We start from the raw sequence: 16,157 nt of genomic DNA, 5'->3' as shown, positions 1-16,157 counted from the left end.
ACCTTTTGTAGATTATCTAGCTTGTGGATAATTCAAATAGGTAAACACAGTGCAGTAGGTGTACTCTTGGGCATCTACAACTTGGTGAATCTCCATTACCATTTCATGTCATTTGCATGTGATATAAAAGTCAAGCATCTACTTCAAATGCAGGAGGGAACCTAGAAGGTATAGAACTCCATCTTTTAAAATGGAGTCATTGAATTGGGTCCTTGGTTGTCATCTCAAGGTTGAGTCAAGCTTGTTCCACAGGTGGGCTCTTATGAACCTGAGGTTCTTCCTGTCTTTTACTTCCTTATTTTGGCACTTTTAAGTGAGATGCCTGGATCTCACCTTCACTGACACAAATAAGAGACCTGCTTTTGTATGTAAATAAATGTGTGCCCGGTGTACAAGACCTTGACACTAATCTACTGTCAACAAGGAGTTAACAGCCATTCTATGGCAGGAGAGATATGCTCATATTTTTTGGATTCAGGAACATCAGGGCTGTTTGAATTTGGATTATGTGCAGTTTCTGGGTCTGTGTTACGTTATCACAGGATTCTTCTAGTTTGATCCAGTAATGGACAGTTAGCAGCAGGTGAAAGCTAATTAACAGGAGACTTGGAGTTTGCCCCAGTGTGGCAGGACATTAAAAGGCAGGACATCATTAGAGTATGAGGGGTATTTTTATTTAACCAGAGAAAACTTCCCTTCATCACAGAGAAATTATGCTAAAGGAAAGGGGTGGTGTAGCCTACTTACCAGAATTCTACACCAGGTGAATTGCATGTGTGATCATTAGCAAACAACCTGGAACTGAAGACAGAAGTTTGTTATATCCCGAAAAGGCATGCACACATTAAAAAGGCAGAGGGACAAGAGGAGCCCTGTGGTACCCCAAGTGTCACTGGCTTTTAACTGGGTTAGGCCATATCACTCAGGTTTTGTTGATTCTGTTTCAAGAAAAAGAACCCAACTCAATCCAGGTTTGACTCCAACACTATGCGCAATCGATTAAGTAGGGTCTGGTGACCCATTGTATCATAGGAAGTGCAATTACACAGTAGGGTCAATGTGTCTTCATCCAGGACAGTTAGTGGTGTTCAATGATAGGAAAAGCAAAGGCTGTGCTCATCTTGATGGCCTGTGTCAGTATTGGATAACGTTGTTCGTCAACATGAGTTCAAATAATTGCTTTGTGACCTTCCTTACTGTGATGTTTGTTAGGAAATAGAGACCTGCAATTGAGTTGCAGTTGGTAGGACCTGCACAGGTCTTCTTTTAGCAATGATGGTTTAATGTATTCTTTCTGCTCCTGCAGAAGAGATCCACTGATTAGGCTTGTGACATTACAAGCCTTAAAAGGAAGAACTCCTCAAGCCAGTCTGTTAAACAGAGGCATTCTACGCTCTTAAACGGCTCGATGTTTGCCCCCAGTCCAGCACCTAGGCAAACTAATCAGCTTGAAGAGCTAAAGGATTATAGGGAATGACGGACCGAATGGACGTCCTTTGTTATTGCCTCTTGGATCTTGCCAATATTTGATGCAAAGAAAAAAAGAAAGGCCATGCAATGCTATTGTAATGCAATGGGGAAAAGTTTCAAACTCTCAAAGCCGGATGTTTCTTGGATTCTCCTGAAGAGTTTACTTGTAGGGTAGAAGCTACACTAAAAAGCTGTGTATAGCAGTTTTTCTTGGTTAATAGACAACTTGGTTGCGTCTCTTCATGTGGATTTTGCATTAAGCATAGTCTGCTCTCATCTGATAATGTGCTAACTTCATTTTGTGGCCCAGGATCTTTAATTGTGAAAGGTTATTGGTAAATAATTGACAGGTGTGTTAGTCAATTACAGATTTCTCAACTTGAGTGGCACAAACGTCCCAGGGATGTTAATGTTGTCCAGTTGTGCTGACATGGCCTTCTATATGCTGTTTCACAGATATTAAAACACAGCTTTATATTGGATCTGACTGACTCAAAAGATGGGTCTGACAGATTTCTTGGCCAGTTAGTTTTTGTGGGTGGCTCTTAGCGGCATGCATGGACCTAGACATTTAAGCAGTAAACAGTTCATGGTTCAGGTCAAGACCAGGTCAAGCCTGATCCTAGTGCCCCGTGCAAGCAGGCATATATCAATTGAACACATTTAACTCTTTTTGTCTTTTTTTTTTCCACAGTAAAATGGACACACCTGGTGTTACTCAAACCTTTTTGGATACTATTTGAAGGTTTAGGGTTATACCAAGATCCTACAAGAATACAGTGCTTTAGCATAGAGCATGAAGGACCACTAATAGAAATGGAACGCCATAAGGCTAGAGTCTCAAGGGCAATGCTGGATGTAAATGGAATCACCAGACTTGTAAAATCCTTGTAGCGGATTCCTAGACTACTGCTATCAGGTTCTCTTTTTCTCCTTCTCGGTTCTTATATATTATTTTAAGGAATGGGGTAGGCATTACCTCTAGAACTGCTGGAGAATTATCTGCAGAAGGAATATGCTACTTACCAGTATGCATCTGTTCTTGGCATGTAGAGCTGCAGATCTATACACTGTGCATAGATCGCCATCTGGTGTTGGGCCAGGATGTTTGCAGTTTGTTTTTCCTCTTGGAAAGTCTTTGGAAGTCACGAGGTTGGTGACTCCTCCTTTGGTTCGTAATGCGCATGGGCTTCGGCTCCATCCTCAGATTGTTTTTCGCCAGCAGGGAAAGATGGAGCGTAGTGATAACAGTAAAGAAACGCATGTGTGTTGTATCTAAATAAGATAGACTGGAACGGATACAGGTAGCCGGGGAAGCGGGTGGGCGTGTATAGATCTGCAGCTCTACATGCCAAGAACAGATGCATACTGGTAAGTAGCATATTCCGTTCGAGGCATATGAGCTGCAGATTATACACTGTGCGTAGACTATATAGCAGTACCCAACCCTAGCGGCGACCACCGGCATCCGTTGCAGTTGTTTGGAACAGTGTTTTTAGTACAGCCTGGCCCACACTAGCTTGGTTTGCACATCTACACAGTAATGTTTTGTGAAAGTGTGCGGTGTTGACCATGTCGCTGCTTTGCAGATGTCATCTAGTGGTATGTTTCCTAGAAAAGCCATAGAAGCCCCTATCTTCATTGTAGAGTGGGCTTTAGGGGGAACAGATAGCGTTTGTTTTGCTTTGTGGTAGCAAATCTGTATGCATTTTACAATCCACCAAGCTATCCCTGATTTAGAAATAGGGTTGCCTTTATGTGGTGGAGAGATAGAGACAAATAGCTGTTAGGTTTTTCTGAAAGGTTGTGTTCTTTGGATGTAGTAAAGTAAGGCCCTTTTAACATCCACTGTGTGTAAAGCCCTTTCCGCAACGGTTTGAGGTTGTGGGGAAAAGACTGGTAATTCTACCGACTGGTTTAGATGGAAGGGAGAAATGATTGGGTAGAAATTTTGGGTTGGTGCGGAGTACAACCTTGTTCTGATGCATTTGAAGAAAAGGTTCCTGTATGGAGAGTGCTTGTATTTCACTAACCCTTCTAAGGGAAGTGATGGCCACTAGGAATGCTGTTTTCCATGTGAGAAATTGCAGCTCACATTTATGTAATGGTTCAAAAGGGGGTCCCATTAGCCTTGTGAGAACTATATTCAAATTCCAGACAGGTGAGGGTGGTACTCTGGGTGGAATTACTCTTTTGAGGCCTTCCATAAAGGCCTTGATGGCAGGCACCCTGAAAAGTGATAGATGCTACCTGTTCTGTAAGTAAGCAGCAATTGCTGCGAGGTGTAACCGAATGGATGTATATGCTAGGTTACACCTTTGGAGATGGAGCAAGTAACATATGATGTGCTGTATGGACACATTTAGAGGTTTGATTGTGTTGTTGTGGCAGTAAACAACAAATCTTTTCCACTTTGCAGCATAGCATGTCCTAGTAGTAGGGCGTCTAGCTTCCCTGATAATATTCATGCAATCAGGGGGAAGATTAAGGTATCCGAATTCTAGGACCTCAGGAGCCAGATCGCAAGGTTGAGCTGAGATGGGTCCGGGTGCCTGATCTCTCCATGGTTCTGGGTTAGGAGGCATGGTGAGAGGTGTAGTTTTGGTGTGGTACTACCGAGAGTTCCAGCAGTGTGGTGTACCACGGTTGTCTGGCCCATGTTGGAGCTACTAGGGTCAGTGTTAGGGAATGCTGTTGTAGCTTTCGCACCACTAATGGAATTAGTGGGAGAGGTGGAAAAGCGTATGCAAATTTGTTTGACCAGTTCATCCATATCGCATTGCCTTTGGACAATGGGTGTGGATATCTGGCGGCGAAGCTTGGGCATTTCTTGTATTCGTGGGTGGCGAATAGGTCTATGTGTGTATGTCCCCACTTCTGAAAGAATGGGTGAAGAACCTGTGGGTGAAGTTCCCATTCGTGAATCTTTTGTGTTTGTCTGCTGAGCAGATCTGCCACGGTGTTTTGGACTCCTGGGACATGTTGGGCCAGGAGAAAGATTTTCTGTGGAATTGCCCATCTCCATATGCTCTGTGCTAATTGAGAGAGCTGTGGAGAGTGTGTGCCCCCCTGTTTTTGAATGTAGTACATGGCAGTCATGTTGTCTGTGCGAATGAGGACTGCCTTGCCTGAAATCTGCGTCTGGGAGGATTTTAGGGCTAGGAAGATTGCCAGTAACTCCAAATGATTGATGTGGAGTAACTTCTGTTGCGACGTCCATGTGCCCTGTACTGTGAGATGTAACAGATGAGCTCCCCATCCGGAGAGCGATGCGTCTGTTGTCAGGATTATTTGTGGAACCGGGTCTAGGAACGGTCGACCTCTGGAAAGGTTTGTGGTGTTCCACCACTGCAGAGAGCGATGGGTGCGACCGTCTACCAACACCAGATCTGTCAGTTGCCCCTGGGCCTGGTTCCACTGGCACGCTAAGCACTCTTGGAGTGGACGCATCTGGAGTCTTGCATGGGGCACTATGAAAATGCAATAGGCAATCATCCCTATCAGTTGCATAAACACTCTTCCTGGGAGAGAGTGTTGAAATGTGAATTTCTGACGCAGAGCCTGTATGTTTGCAATCCTGGCAGGATTGGGATAGGCTATGGCTTTTGAGGTGTCTATGGTAGCACCGAGGTATTGTTTTGTGTGTGAGGGTACCAGGTGGGACTTTTTATGGTTCACTGTGAAACCTAGCTGGTGAAGCAGTTGGATTGTAGCGGCAGTGTGTTGCACACATTGTTCGTAGGACGCGGCTTTTATTAGCCAATCGTCCAAGTATGGGAAGACGTGAATGTGCTGTCTCCTGAGGTGTGAAGCCACTACTGCTAGGCACTTGGTGAATACCCTTGGTGCTGTTACCCCGAACGGGAGCACCTTGAACTGGTAGTGTTGCCCGTCCACCACAAATCTGAGGTACTTTCTGTGAGCCTGGTGTACTGGGATGTGAAAGTATGCGTCTTTCAAGTCCAGAGTGGTGAGAAAGTCGTTCTGGGAGAGGAGTGGAAGAACCTGTTGAAGGGTTACCATGTGAAAATGGTCTGAATGTATGTAAGTATTTAGAGGTCTGAGATCTAGGATAGGTCGTAGAGTCTCGTCTCTCTTTGGAATCAGAAAGTACAGGGAGTAGACCCCTAAATTTTGTGATTTATGGGGACCTGTTCTATGGCTTGTTTTTGCAGGAGGGAGATTACCTCCTGTTTTAATAACGTAGCATGTTCTTGAGACATAGGGCGTTGCCTGGGTGGAATGTTTGGGGGGGGTAGATGTTAATTCTAGGCAATACCCTGAATGAATAATTTGGGTCACCCATCTGTCTGTGGTGATGGTCTCCCAGACGTGAAGGAAATGTTGTATTCTGCCCCTGACCGGAGTGGAATGGTCTGGAGGGAGCATGGGAAAGTCATTGGGTAGGCGGTGTGGCAGAGCGGGCGGTATTTGTCTTGCCTCTGCCCTTATTATTATTGCCTCTGTATCCGCCTCTTTGATAACCCTTTGTGAAGGTAGATTGAAGAGGGGATTTGTATGACGTGGATGCACTATCCGAGGAGTAGCCCCTGCCCGTGCCCCGAAAGGAAGAGCGGCGAAAAGAGCGCCTAGGAGTGTGTGACTGTAGGGCTCCCATGGATTTCGCCGTGTCAGTATCTTTTTTCATCTTGTCGAGCGCTTCATCAACTTTTGGGCCAAATAGATGATCTTGGTCGAATGGGTGGTTCAATATAGAGGCTTGTACCTCAGGTTTAAAACCTGAAACTTCTGAGCCAGGCATGGCGACAGAGAAGGACACTGGTGTTTATGGCCCTGGAGGCTGTATCTGCTGCATCTAGGGCACAGCGTATAGAGGTATTAGTTATTGTTTTTCCCTCTTGGATCAATTCATTAGCCCTATTCCTGTATTTTTCAGGGAGATGGTGCATGATGGTCTCTAACTCATCATAATGCGCCCTGTCGTATCTGGCCAATAGCGCTTGCGTGTTGGCGATACGCCATATATTGGCGGCCTGTGACGCAGTGCGCTTCCCTGACGCGTCTAGGAGCTTGGACTCTTTGTCAGGTGGTGGTGCTTCGCCTGACGCCTGAGAATTTGAGCGTTTCCTAGCTGTAGATACCACTAGGGAATCCAATGGTGCAGGGCCTTTAATGTATGAAGGGTCTGTGGGGGCGGCTTTGTATTTTTTCTCTATACGGGGGTTTAGGACCCTGGCCCTGACTGGGTCTTTAAAAACCTCCGGTGCATGTTTGATTACTCCCTTTAACATAGGTAGAATGGCAGTAGACCTATGTGCATTATCTAAGGTGTCTAGGAGAAAATCTTCCTCCACTGGGTCAGTATGTAACTCCACCCCGTGGTAGTGTGCCGCCCTTTGTAGTAGGTGGTGAAAGCCTAACGAATCTTCAGGTGGGGATGGCCTAGATGGGTAAAGGTCATCCTGTGGGACATCTGGGATGTCCGGATTGTTCTAGTCGTCCCATGGGTCTGGAGATCCAGTAGGGGTGGGGTTTTTTGGCACATCTGCTGGATCATAATAAGGGTCTCCTAAATCATCTGGGACAGGAGACAAGGTTGGGGAACGATGAGGCATGGGTGGAGAGGGTGGAGGTGGGGAGGGTGGAGGAGGTGGAGGAGGTGGGGAAGGCACTCTGAAAGGGGAGGTAGCAGTGTCTTTCCTCTTTGGAGGTGGAGGTGGAGCTGGTTTGTCCAAGTGTCTCTTTTTTGAAGACAATGTCAAATGCCAGTTTTTGGATCCTTGGTGAGTGTCTTTTGCAGAGGATCCGGTGTAAAAAGTCCTTGCGACACTGGTTGTTCGGTCGGCGCCGAAGTTTTCGGGGCCGACTGCTTTTTAGGTTTGTCTAAGCCGTGCTTCTTTGGGACTTCCGATTTTTTGGTCGGTGGCGAAGAAGGCTTCGGCACGTGAGTGTCGGTGCCGAGGGCCCTGTGATGTTTGGTCGGCACCGGAAGGGCAGGTTTCGACACCGAAGGCTTTGGTGCTGGGTTCGGTGTGGAGGTAGAGGCCGATCTTTTCTTCGGTGCCGAAGGGTGTTTTTCGGTGCCGCTGGTCGGCTGGCTCGAGGCCGAGCTGCCGGAAGGCTTAATAGGCTTCTTTACCGGGCCCGAAGGTGGGGTGTGAGAAGCAGTATCCTTGGTCTTGCCTAGGCCCGAAGGCGAAGGTGTGACCGAAGCCTTTTTGGGTATCGGCGTGGGTGTGGAAGGGGGTATTGTAATCACGACCCTCTGCGCCGGGGTGATGTCCTCCACATCTGAGTCGTCGGCCTCGGAAGCACTGACGAGGTCGTCGTCCTCTTCTTCGATGTTCTGCTGTCCCGGAGCTTCGACGTCGTCCCCGAAGATGTCGACTGGAGCGGAGGTCGAGGAGTGCGCCATGTTGCGTCTAGCCCGTCGATCTCGAATAGTCTTTTTAGAGCGAAAAGACTTGCAGACGGGACAGTCTCGGGCCTCATGTTCAGGGGAGAGGCAGAGGTTGCACACCTCATGAAGATCGGTGTGGGGGAAACGTGGACCCACATCGAGGGCACTTCTTGAAGGGAGTTCTTTCCATCAGCCGAGACCGGAGCCGGAATAGGCCCGAAGGCCGCCGTCGACGACCGGAATCGAAGAAGTGCCGAAGAAAAGGTGATTAAGATGATTTATTATCTGAAGGATCTCAATGAGCGTGGAATTTTTGCGTCGATCGTTGAACTGTAAAAGTTCGGAACCGGAGCGCGAAGTATTACATCCGAGCCCGATGGCGGAAAAAACAATCTGAGGATGGAGCCGAAGCCCATGCGCAATACGAACCAAAGGAGGAGTCACCAACCTCGTGACTTCCAAAGACTTTCCAAGAGGAAAAACAAACTGCAAACATCCGGGCCCAACACCAGATGGCGATCTATGCACAGTGTATAATCTGCAGCTTGTATGCCTCGAACATTATGCTTTAGATTGGTGTTCCACTTAGTTATGCATTCTGAGAGGTAGGCAATTCATATTGCCCAATGCTCAAAACAGACAAGTTACTTACTTTCGGTAACGCCTTATCTGGTACAGACAGGATCTAGCCGCAGATTCCTTATCTTAAAATCCTCCCCAGGCACCAGACTGGATCTGAAACTTTTCCAGCTGTACCTCTGCGCATCGGTAGAGAGTGTCGAGCGACTGCAGCAACGTCGTCTCCTGGATGTGATGTCAGCGGAGCCCATATAAGCCCTCCCCCAACTCGCTGACGTCAGTTTCTTTGTGACCATTTCTGCGCCAACAACATGCAGCCACGTAGAGAAGTAGTCAAAAAACAAAGTGTGCCAAAAAGGGAAAACTCTTGTATCAACAAGCACAGATTGAAAGAATTGAAGTAGAAAGCAAAGAGGAGATGTAGTAGCCGACAGGGCCCTCAGTTCGCAGAGCGGGGAGGGTGGGTGGGTCAATAAGGAATCTGCGGCTAGATCCGGTCTCTACCAAACCGTTACCGAAGGTAAGTAACTTGTCCATCTGACAGAGACATCTTGCCAAAGATTCCTTATCTTAGATTCGGATACCCAAGCAATACCATCCTTGGAGGAGGGGTTGCGAACCAACCTCAACAAAGATCCCCAAATAGGAGAACCCAGTCCAAAAGTTAGTAGGGACCAGACTATCCGAAAAATGATAGGTGAAGCAAGATGCTCACTGAAGGACTGATCTCCAGAAGGACCATGGGAAGCCCATAGGGAGCAGAAAGCTACAAGACTGAGAAACACGGTGTAGAACCAATAAAAGAGGCAGTTCTAAAGAGGGACGTAACCTATGATTGGGGGATGCAAGGGACCAAGGACAATAGGACCCACAGATCGCCAAGGACCCTATCCTGAGAAACAGATTTAAAAAAAAGAGACCTCTAATCAAAGAATGATGGAGAAATAGAGAACGATGAATGCTGAAGAGCATCATTAGAACAACAAAAATGGTAAAAGAAACCGCTCATGTACTGAGAACCTTGATAGATGAGATGCAGGCAAGAGATTGGCATATACACGTAGAGACGCACAAGTTACTTACTTGTGTAATGATATATCTGTAAGAGATATTAGTTAGTGATAGATCCTTACCTTACCCCAGGCGTCAGACTGGATCCGGAAAGTTTTCGTCAGCAGTACCCCTGCGCGTCTGTAGGCGTCGTCTTACAGCTCCGCGTACGTCACTGGCGTCGTAGCCGCCGAGATGACATCGTCAGAGCTACTTAGACGCGCCCACGCACGCTGACGTCAGTTTTGTACACAACTTTCCCGCGCCAAAAGTGCAGAGCCATGTCAAAGACCGACTACTGGTGCAATAGATCTAGGGCCCTAAAAGGGATGACCTGAACCCTAGAGAACAGTTCGCAGAACGGGGAGGATGGGTGGGCGGTAAGGAATCTATCACTAACTAATGTCTCTTACAGATATATCGTTACACAAGTAAGTAACTTGTGCATCTGAAAGAGACACGTTAGTGATAAATTCCATACAGGAACAGGAAGACCGTTTTCAAAGTCAATAACCGCAAAGGATAGTTATGAAGAGGGTCAAATGGAGCGCACATCAGATATGTGAGAATCAGGTTCAAGTCCCATTGAGGCATCACAAAAGGAATAGGAGGGAAAAGGAGAGTAATGCCTTTGAGAAATCTATTGACAACCGGGGACTTGAAAACAGAGGGCTGATCAGGCAACCTAAGAAAGGCTGAAAGAGCAGAAAGATAGCCCTTGATAGTGCCCAAAGCAGAGCCCTGCTGGGTCAAAGAAAAGAGGAACAATAGGACCTCAGAAAGAGGGGTAGCAAGAGGATCAACAGATTTTGCTGTGCACCATGCCACACATTTTTTCCACCGACAGGCGTATACCGTTTTAGTGAAGGGCCGCCTGGCCACTGAAATCACATTACAGACTTCGGGAGGCAAGTGAAATGGAATCACCTGTCGCCGCGAAATCTCCACGCAAGGAGGTGGAGGCTGGACAGGTTCGGGTGGAGGACCGTCCCCTGTTGCTGCGACAGGAGATCCTCCCGAAGAGGCAGTCGGATGGGGGGATCCACGCTCATACGGAGTAGCTCGGAATACCAAACACTTCGAGCCTAGTCCGGTGCCACAAGAATGACTTGGGCCCGGTCGCGCCTGATCTTGTTTAGCACTCTGGGCAGAAGTGGTAAAGCGGAAAGGCAAACAACAGACTGCAACTCCACTCGCGACGAAAAGCGTCGCCTAGCGAGTGCCGCCTTGGAAACTCCAACGCGCAGAACTGCTGACATTGCTCGTTCTCTTCGGTGGCGAATAGATCTAACCAAGGTTCTGATGAAAGAGACCTCGCACCACCTCCGAGTGAGGACGCCATTCGTGATCCAACATGCACCTGCGGCAGAGTTTGTCTGCCCTGGCGTTCAGGGTACCTGCCAGGTGTTGAACCACCAAGGAAATGCCTTGATGTTCCAGCCACGTCCAGAGACGCAGAGATTCCTGACATAGGGTCCACGACCCCACCCCGCCTTATTTGTTGCAGTACCACATGGCGGTGGTGTTGTCCGTGAACACCTGCACCACTCTCGACTTGACAGAGGGAAGGAATGCTTACAGTGCAAGTAGGATCGCCCTGAGCTCCAAAAGATGGATATGGAGCTTGGACTCCGTCGGAGACCAGAGGCCTCTGATCTCCGCCTCTCCCATGTGGCCACCCCATTCCAGGAGGGACGCGTCCGTCACTACTGTGTGCTCCGGTTGGGGAAGGGAGAGTGATCTGCCGCTGACCCAACGCTGGTTCGTGAGCCACCACTGCAAGTCCTGTGCAGTGCCCTCCGAGATCTGGACGTAGTCGGACAGGTTCCCCCGATGCTACGTCCACTGGAACTTCAGGTCCCACTGCAGAGCCCGCATATGCCATCTGGCATGATCGATTAGCAGAAAACAGGAGGTCATGAGGCCCAGCAGCCTCAGAGTATTCCTGACCGAAACCCAGGACCAGGGCCGAAAGATCGGAATCATAGCCCGAATGTCCCGGACTCGCTGTTTGGGAAGATAAACCCGAAACTGCGCCGTATCCAGGACTGCTTCGATGAAGAGGAGCTTCTGAAAGGGAATCAGGTGCGACTTCGGCACGCTGATGGAAAACCCCAGCAAATACAGGAGGTCAGCCGTAGTCTGGAGGTGGGAGACGACTGCCTGGGGCGAGCCCGCCTTCAAAAGCCAGACGTCGAGATAGGGGAAGACTGAAACCCCTGATCTGCGCAGATGAGCTGCAACCACCGCCATCACTTTCGTGAACACCCGAGGGGTGCTGGTAAGGCCGAAAGGGAGCATGGTGAACTGAAAGTGCTCGTGGCCCACCGTGAACCGTAGGCTGGCAGGATGAGGATATGAAAATAAGCATCCTGCAAGTCCAACGCCACCAGCCAGTCTTGCGGGTCTAGGGCAGACAAGACCTGAGCAAGCGTGAGCATCTTGAACTTCCCCTTCCGGAGGAAGCGATTGACGTTCCGGAGGTCTAAGATAGGGGGCAGACCTTTGTCCTTCTTTGGAACCAAGAAGTAGTGGGAGTAACAACCATGACCTCCTTCTGGCGTGGGAACGCGCTCAATGGCCACCTTGGCCAAGAGGGCCGTAACTTCCTGCTGGAGAAGTGACAAGTGTTCCCCCGACATGCGGTGGTACTGAGGTGGCATGGCTGGAGCGGTAGTTTCGAAGGGGAGGGAGTAGCCCCTTCGGACTATTTGCAGAACCCACCTGTCCGAGGTTATGGAGCACCAGTGGGGAAGGTGATGGTGAATCCTGCCACCCTCTGGCATCAGGTGGGCCTGAAACACCGGACTAGGAACCTTTAGAGTCGGCGGAGGAAGGGGAGGTGGTGGACTGACCCGTCCACTGTCCTCGGGACCTACCATGGCGGGTCCCACGTCCGCGGCTGTGCTGAGACTGTGGCTGCACAGCCTTGCGGGTCTGAAAAGAATGCGTCTGGATGCCCTGGCCTCGACCTCGAAAGGACCAAAAATCGGACCCCGAGGGAGTACGCGTGGTGGCGAGACCCAAGGACTGGGCCGTAGCTTGAGAGTCCATAAAGCGTTCCAGGGTGCTATCCGCCTTATCACCAAAGAGGCGTGTACCATCAAAGGGCATGTCCAACAGGGTGTTCTGGACATCCCCAGAGAAGCTAGTAGTTTGGAGCCAAGCATAACGACGGAGCGCCACAGTTGTGGAAAGTGCCCTACCGAGAGAATCGGCCGTGTCAAGCCCACAACGAATAGTAAATTTTGCAGCATCTCTCCCTTCAGTAATGACTTGGGAGAGAACCGCCCGTGCTTCCACAGGACACTGAGGCAGCACCTGTGCCACAGTGTCCCACACAGAATGGGTATAGCGGCCTAGCAAGCAAGCAGTATTCACCACCCGCAACCCAGAGCTGGCAGATGTGAAAATCTTTTTCCCAAATTGCTCAAGTTTCCTAGATTCCTTGTCCGGAGGAGCAGAAGGGAACGCACTCGGCGAGGCAGAAGCCTGGACAACCAGACTCTCAGGCGTCGGGTGTTGTGTGAAAAAGCTGGGATCGCCCGGCGCCAGGAGATGGCGGCGCACCACACCCTTGTCTACAGGGACTCTTGTGTTAGGTTTAATCTGGGTGCCCAACAGGATATCAGTAAGCGCATCATTGAAGGGCAGTAACGGCTCCGCAGAGGAGATTGGTCCTGATAGGTACAGAAGGGAGCTCGAGGTTAAGAGCCTCAGCTGCCCGACGCAAAACCACCGACAAAGTCCCAACCTCCTCCGTGGCCATGGAAGAAGGGGACAGAGTACCAGGGCGTGGAGAGAAATCCAGATCCACTGGACCCTCCACATCGCCTTCCCACTCAGGCTCATCCTCGCATTGAGCTGCAAGAGGGTCCTTAGACCCCTCCCAGTATTCCCCTTCGTCCACCGGTTGCTGAAGGGGCCGGTAAGGACGAGGTGCCCTGGGAAACGGGATAAACTCCCCTCCAAGAAATGGAATGGGAGGGTAAGATACCAGTCCCGGGTAGGTGCCGTATGGCGTCAGCGGCGGCACCGTGCCTGGCACCGAAGCCGGATCCAGGGCCGGCACCGAGGCCAGAGCTGGCGCTAACGCCTGGGCCGAGCCCGAGGCGCCGTAGGGAATGGTTCCGGCGTAGCCCAGGCCAGAAACGGGGGCAAACCCTTCCGACGGATCCGCGGGACCCGAAGGGGCAAACAAATGGCGCATGGCCGACATAACGGCCTGCACCTCGTCCGAAGTCGCGTACGGCCCCGGAAAGGGAGGGTAGGCCGCAGGCAACGACGGAGGCTCCAACGGAGCCGCGGGGGAGTTACCGCCCAACCTCTCCACCGCATCCCACGACTGGTGAGGGGTAGAGGAAGAGCTACGTCGCTTCTACGACTTTTTATGACGCCTAGACTTACCTGTCCCCGATTCCGCCGAGCGATGCGGATGGCTCTGCGACCAGTCCCTTGACCTACCACGGGATCGGGACCTTGATCGGCGCGGAACCGATTGCCGGACCTCCAACAACTTTCTGGAACGCTCCCGCAAAGCTTTCGGCGCCATGGCCCGACAATCGGGGCACGCCTCGGGGTCATGGGCTTGCCCCATGCAGAAGAGACGCACGTTGTGAGGGTCCGCTACCGACATGTTTCGACGGCAGGCCCTACAGGACTTAAACCCGGGCATCTCTATTGCACCAGAGGTCAAGTACACGACAAAACAAGTTGTCAGAAACCAAGTAAAAACTTAACTAGGAGTACCGCTTTCTCTCGGATCTGCGCAGCTGCGCAGAAAAAGAAAGAACTGAGGTCAGCGTGCGTGGGTGCGTCTAAGTAGCTCTGACGACGTCATCTCGGTGGCTACGATGCCAGCGACGTACATGGAGCCGTAAGGCGACGCCTACCGACGCACAGGGATACTCCGGGCGAAAACTTTCTGGATCAAGTCTGACGCCTGGGGATATTCTAAGGTTAGGAATCTATCACTAACGTGTCTCTTTCAGATATCCGAAGGTAAATGTATATAAGAATAATATGCATACAAAAACACAGAAATCTCCACAGACACACAAAACCGGGTACAGTAAAAGTACAGCCACTCCGAAGGTACCCCATGTCCTCCGGCACTGAGCGGGAAAACCAGAAGTGGAGAAGCTAGGGAAACTCCAAGAACAGAGGTAACCGAGTAAGGATGGGAATAAAACCTCTTGCCCTTGTCAAAGAAGAGGATACAATATTAATTCAGGCAGAGACAGAAAGACAAAGCTGGGAAAGAACCACACAGTGCCACAAAAGAAGAGGAAGGCATTGCCTACTACAGGAGAGCAAACCTCCAAGAACCAATGCCACTGATGAAGGAGGAGGAAAGATTAAAGAGAAAGGAGGAAGAAGGTAGAGGAGAAGGGAAACAAAGGCTGGCGGAACTAAGGGCAACAGATAGTTGATGGTGACAATTACACATTTCCCAACTTATGGAAGCAGAAGACACAGGTAAGAAACCTGACCAACGCTTCATGGAAACTTAAGGAAAGATAGGATATGCCCCAAGCAAAAGTAATGAAATGCCCAGACCAAAGAAGGGGTAAATAGAACCTCTCCAATAGCAAAAAGAGGTGAGGAAGAGATAGGAAAGAAAGGGGAACCCAGCCTTTTGTGAAAGAAAGATACCAGACAAGGTACCAAACAATTAAGGGGACTGGTGTCCCAGGTGAAGTGAACTGAAAGAACAGCAGACACAACAGGTACTCAATGGGGCAATGGCAGAGATGTATAAACAAAATCCTGCAGGAGGCAACAGTAGCGGCCGTACCCCAAGCAGGTAGGTAGAACACCGAAAGGGGAAAAACAGATACAAGAACATCAGACTGCTGAAGATAAACAGCATCACAAGCATCTTGACAAAGTAGAAAAGGGCATGCACAAGAAAACAGAGACCTGGCGTACTTTGAAATAATTTGCCGATACCACAAGGCATTTGGGAGGTGGAGTCGCGGAACCCAGACCTGAACCAATAGGAACACATTAAGAGTAGGAGAAAATCCATGTGTACCACAAAGTAAAACAGAACAAAGAGAAGGTCCACTCCAAAAAGGGTCGAAGACCAGAGTGAAAGTAAACAAGGCCAGGAGTGTGCCTGCCTGCAGTACCAGGGCCACCCATCTGGAAGGGCAGAGAAAAGAGGAAGTCCCTATAAAGGATACTAACTGCATGGATGGCTCACAAAATGCCTCTAAGGAATGCAAAATAAAGTTCCTAAAATGAGTATCAAGGCTACACCGCACACGCGTACATTAACAGAATACCCACTACAGAGTAAGCATTCGGGTAGGAAAAATTAAGTGGCAAAAAGTAGCTGCAAGAACAGACTCCCACGAGACCGCAAAGCAAGGTATGTTCCAGATGGCTGGAAATGAAACCTGTAACTGACAGCATAAATGAGAAGAAAATTACCTGCAGAAAGCAGGTACACCACACTGGGTTTAACCCTGGAAGGGAGAGAGTACTCCGCCCTATGAAGGTAGAGAAGAGTCAAAACAAGGGTAACAAAACTGTCCCCAACAACCCTAATACAACAACAGAGTTAAGACACTGTACCACTATGACTATTCCTGAAAAGGTATAAAGCGGAGTAGGTGTGTGCACCAAAATAAGAGGTGCAATTAAAAGGCATGCCAATCAACGTAGTATGCAACCATGTGTGCCAACAGAG

The 16,157-nt window shown here is 49.4% G+C and overlaps 1 protein-coding gene across 25 annotated transcripts in view; it reads right to left on the bottom strand.

The window, feature by feature from the left end:
* The window catches only part of NEDD4L (NEDD4 like E3 ubiquitin protein ligase), a 1,669,848-nt gene that overhangs the window by 579,352 nt on the left and 1,074,339 nt on the right, over window positions 1-16,157 (bottom strand). The window lies entirely within an intron of this gene.

Source organism: Triturus cristatus, chromosome 2_1, assembly GCF_964204655.1.
Source record: "Triturus cristatus chromosome 2_1, aTriCri1.1, whole genome shotgun sequence".
Lineage (NCBI taxonomy): Eukaryota > Metazoa > Chordata > Amphibia > Caudata > Salamandridae > Triturus > Triturus cristatus.
The sequence above is the reverse complement of the archived record's forward strand: the minus strand, read 5'-3'. Positions and strand labels throughout refer to the sequence as shown.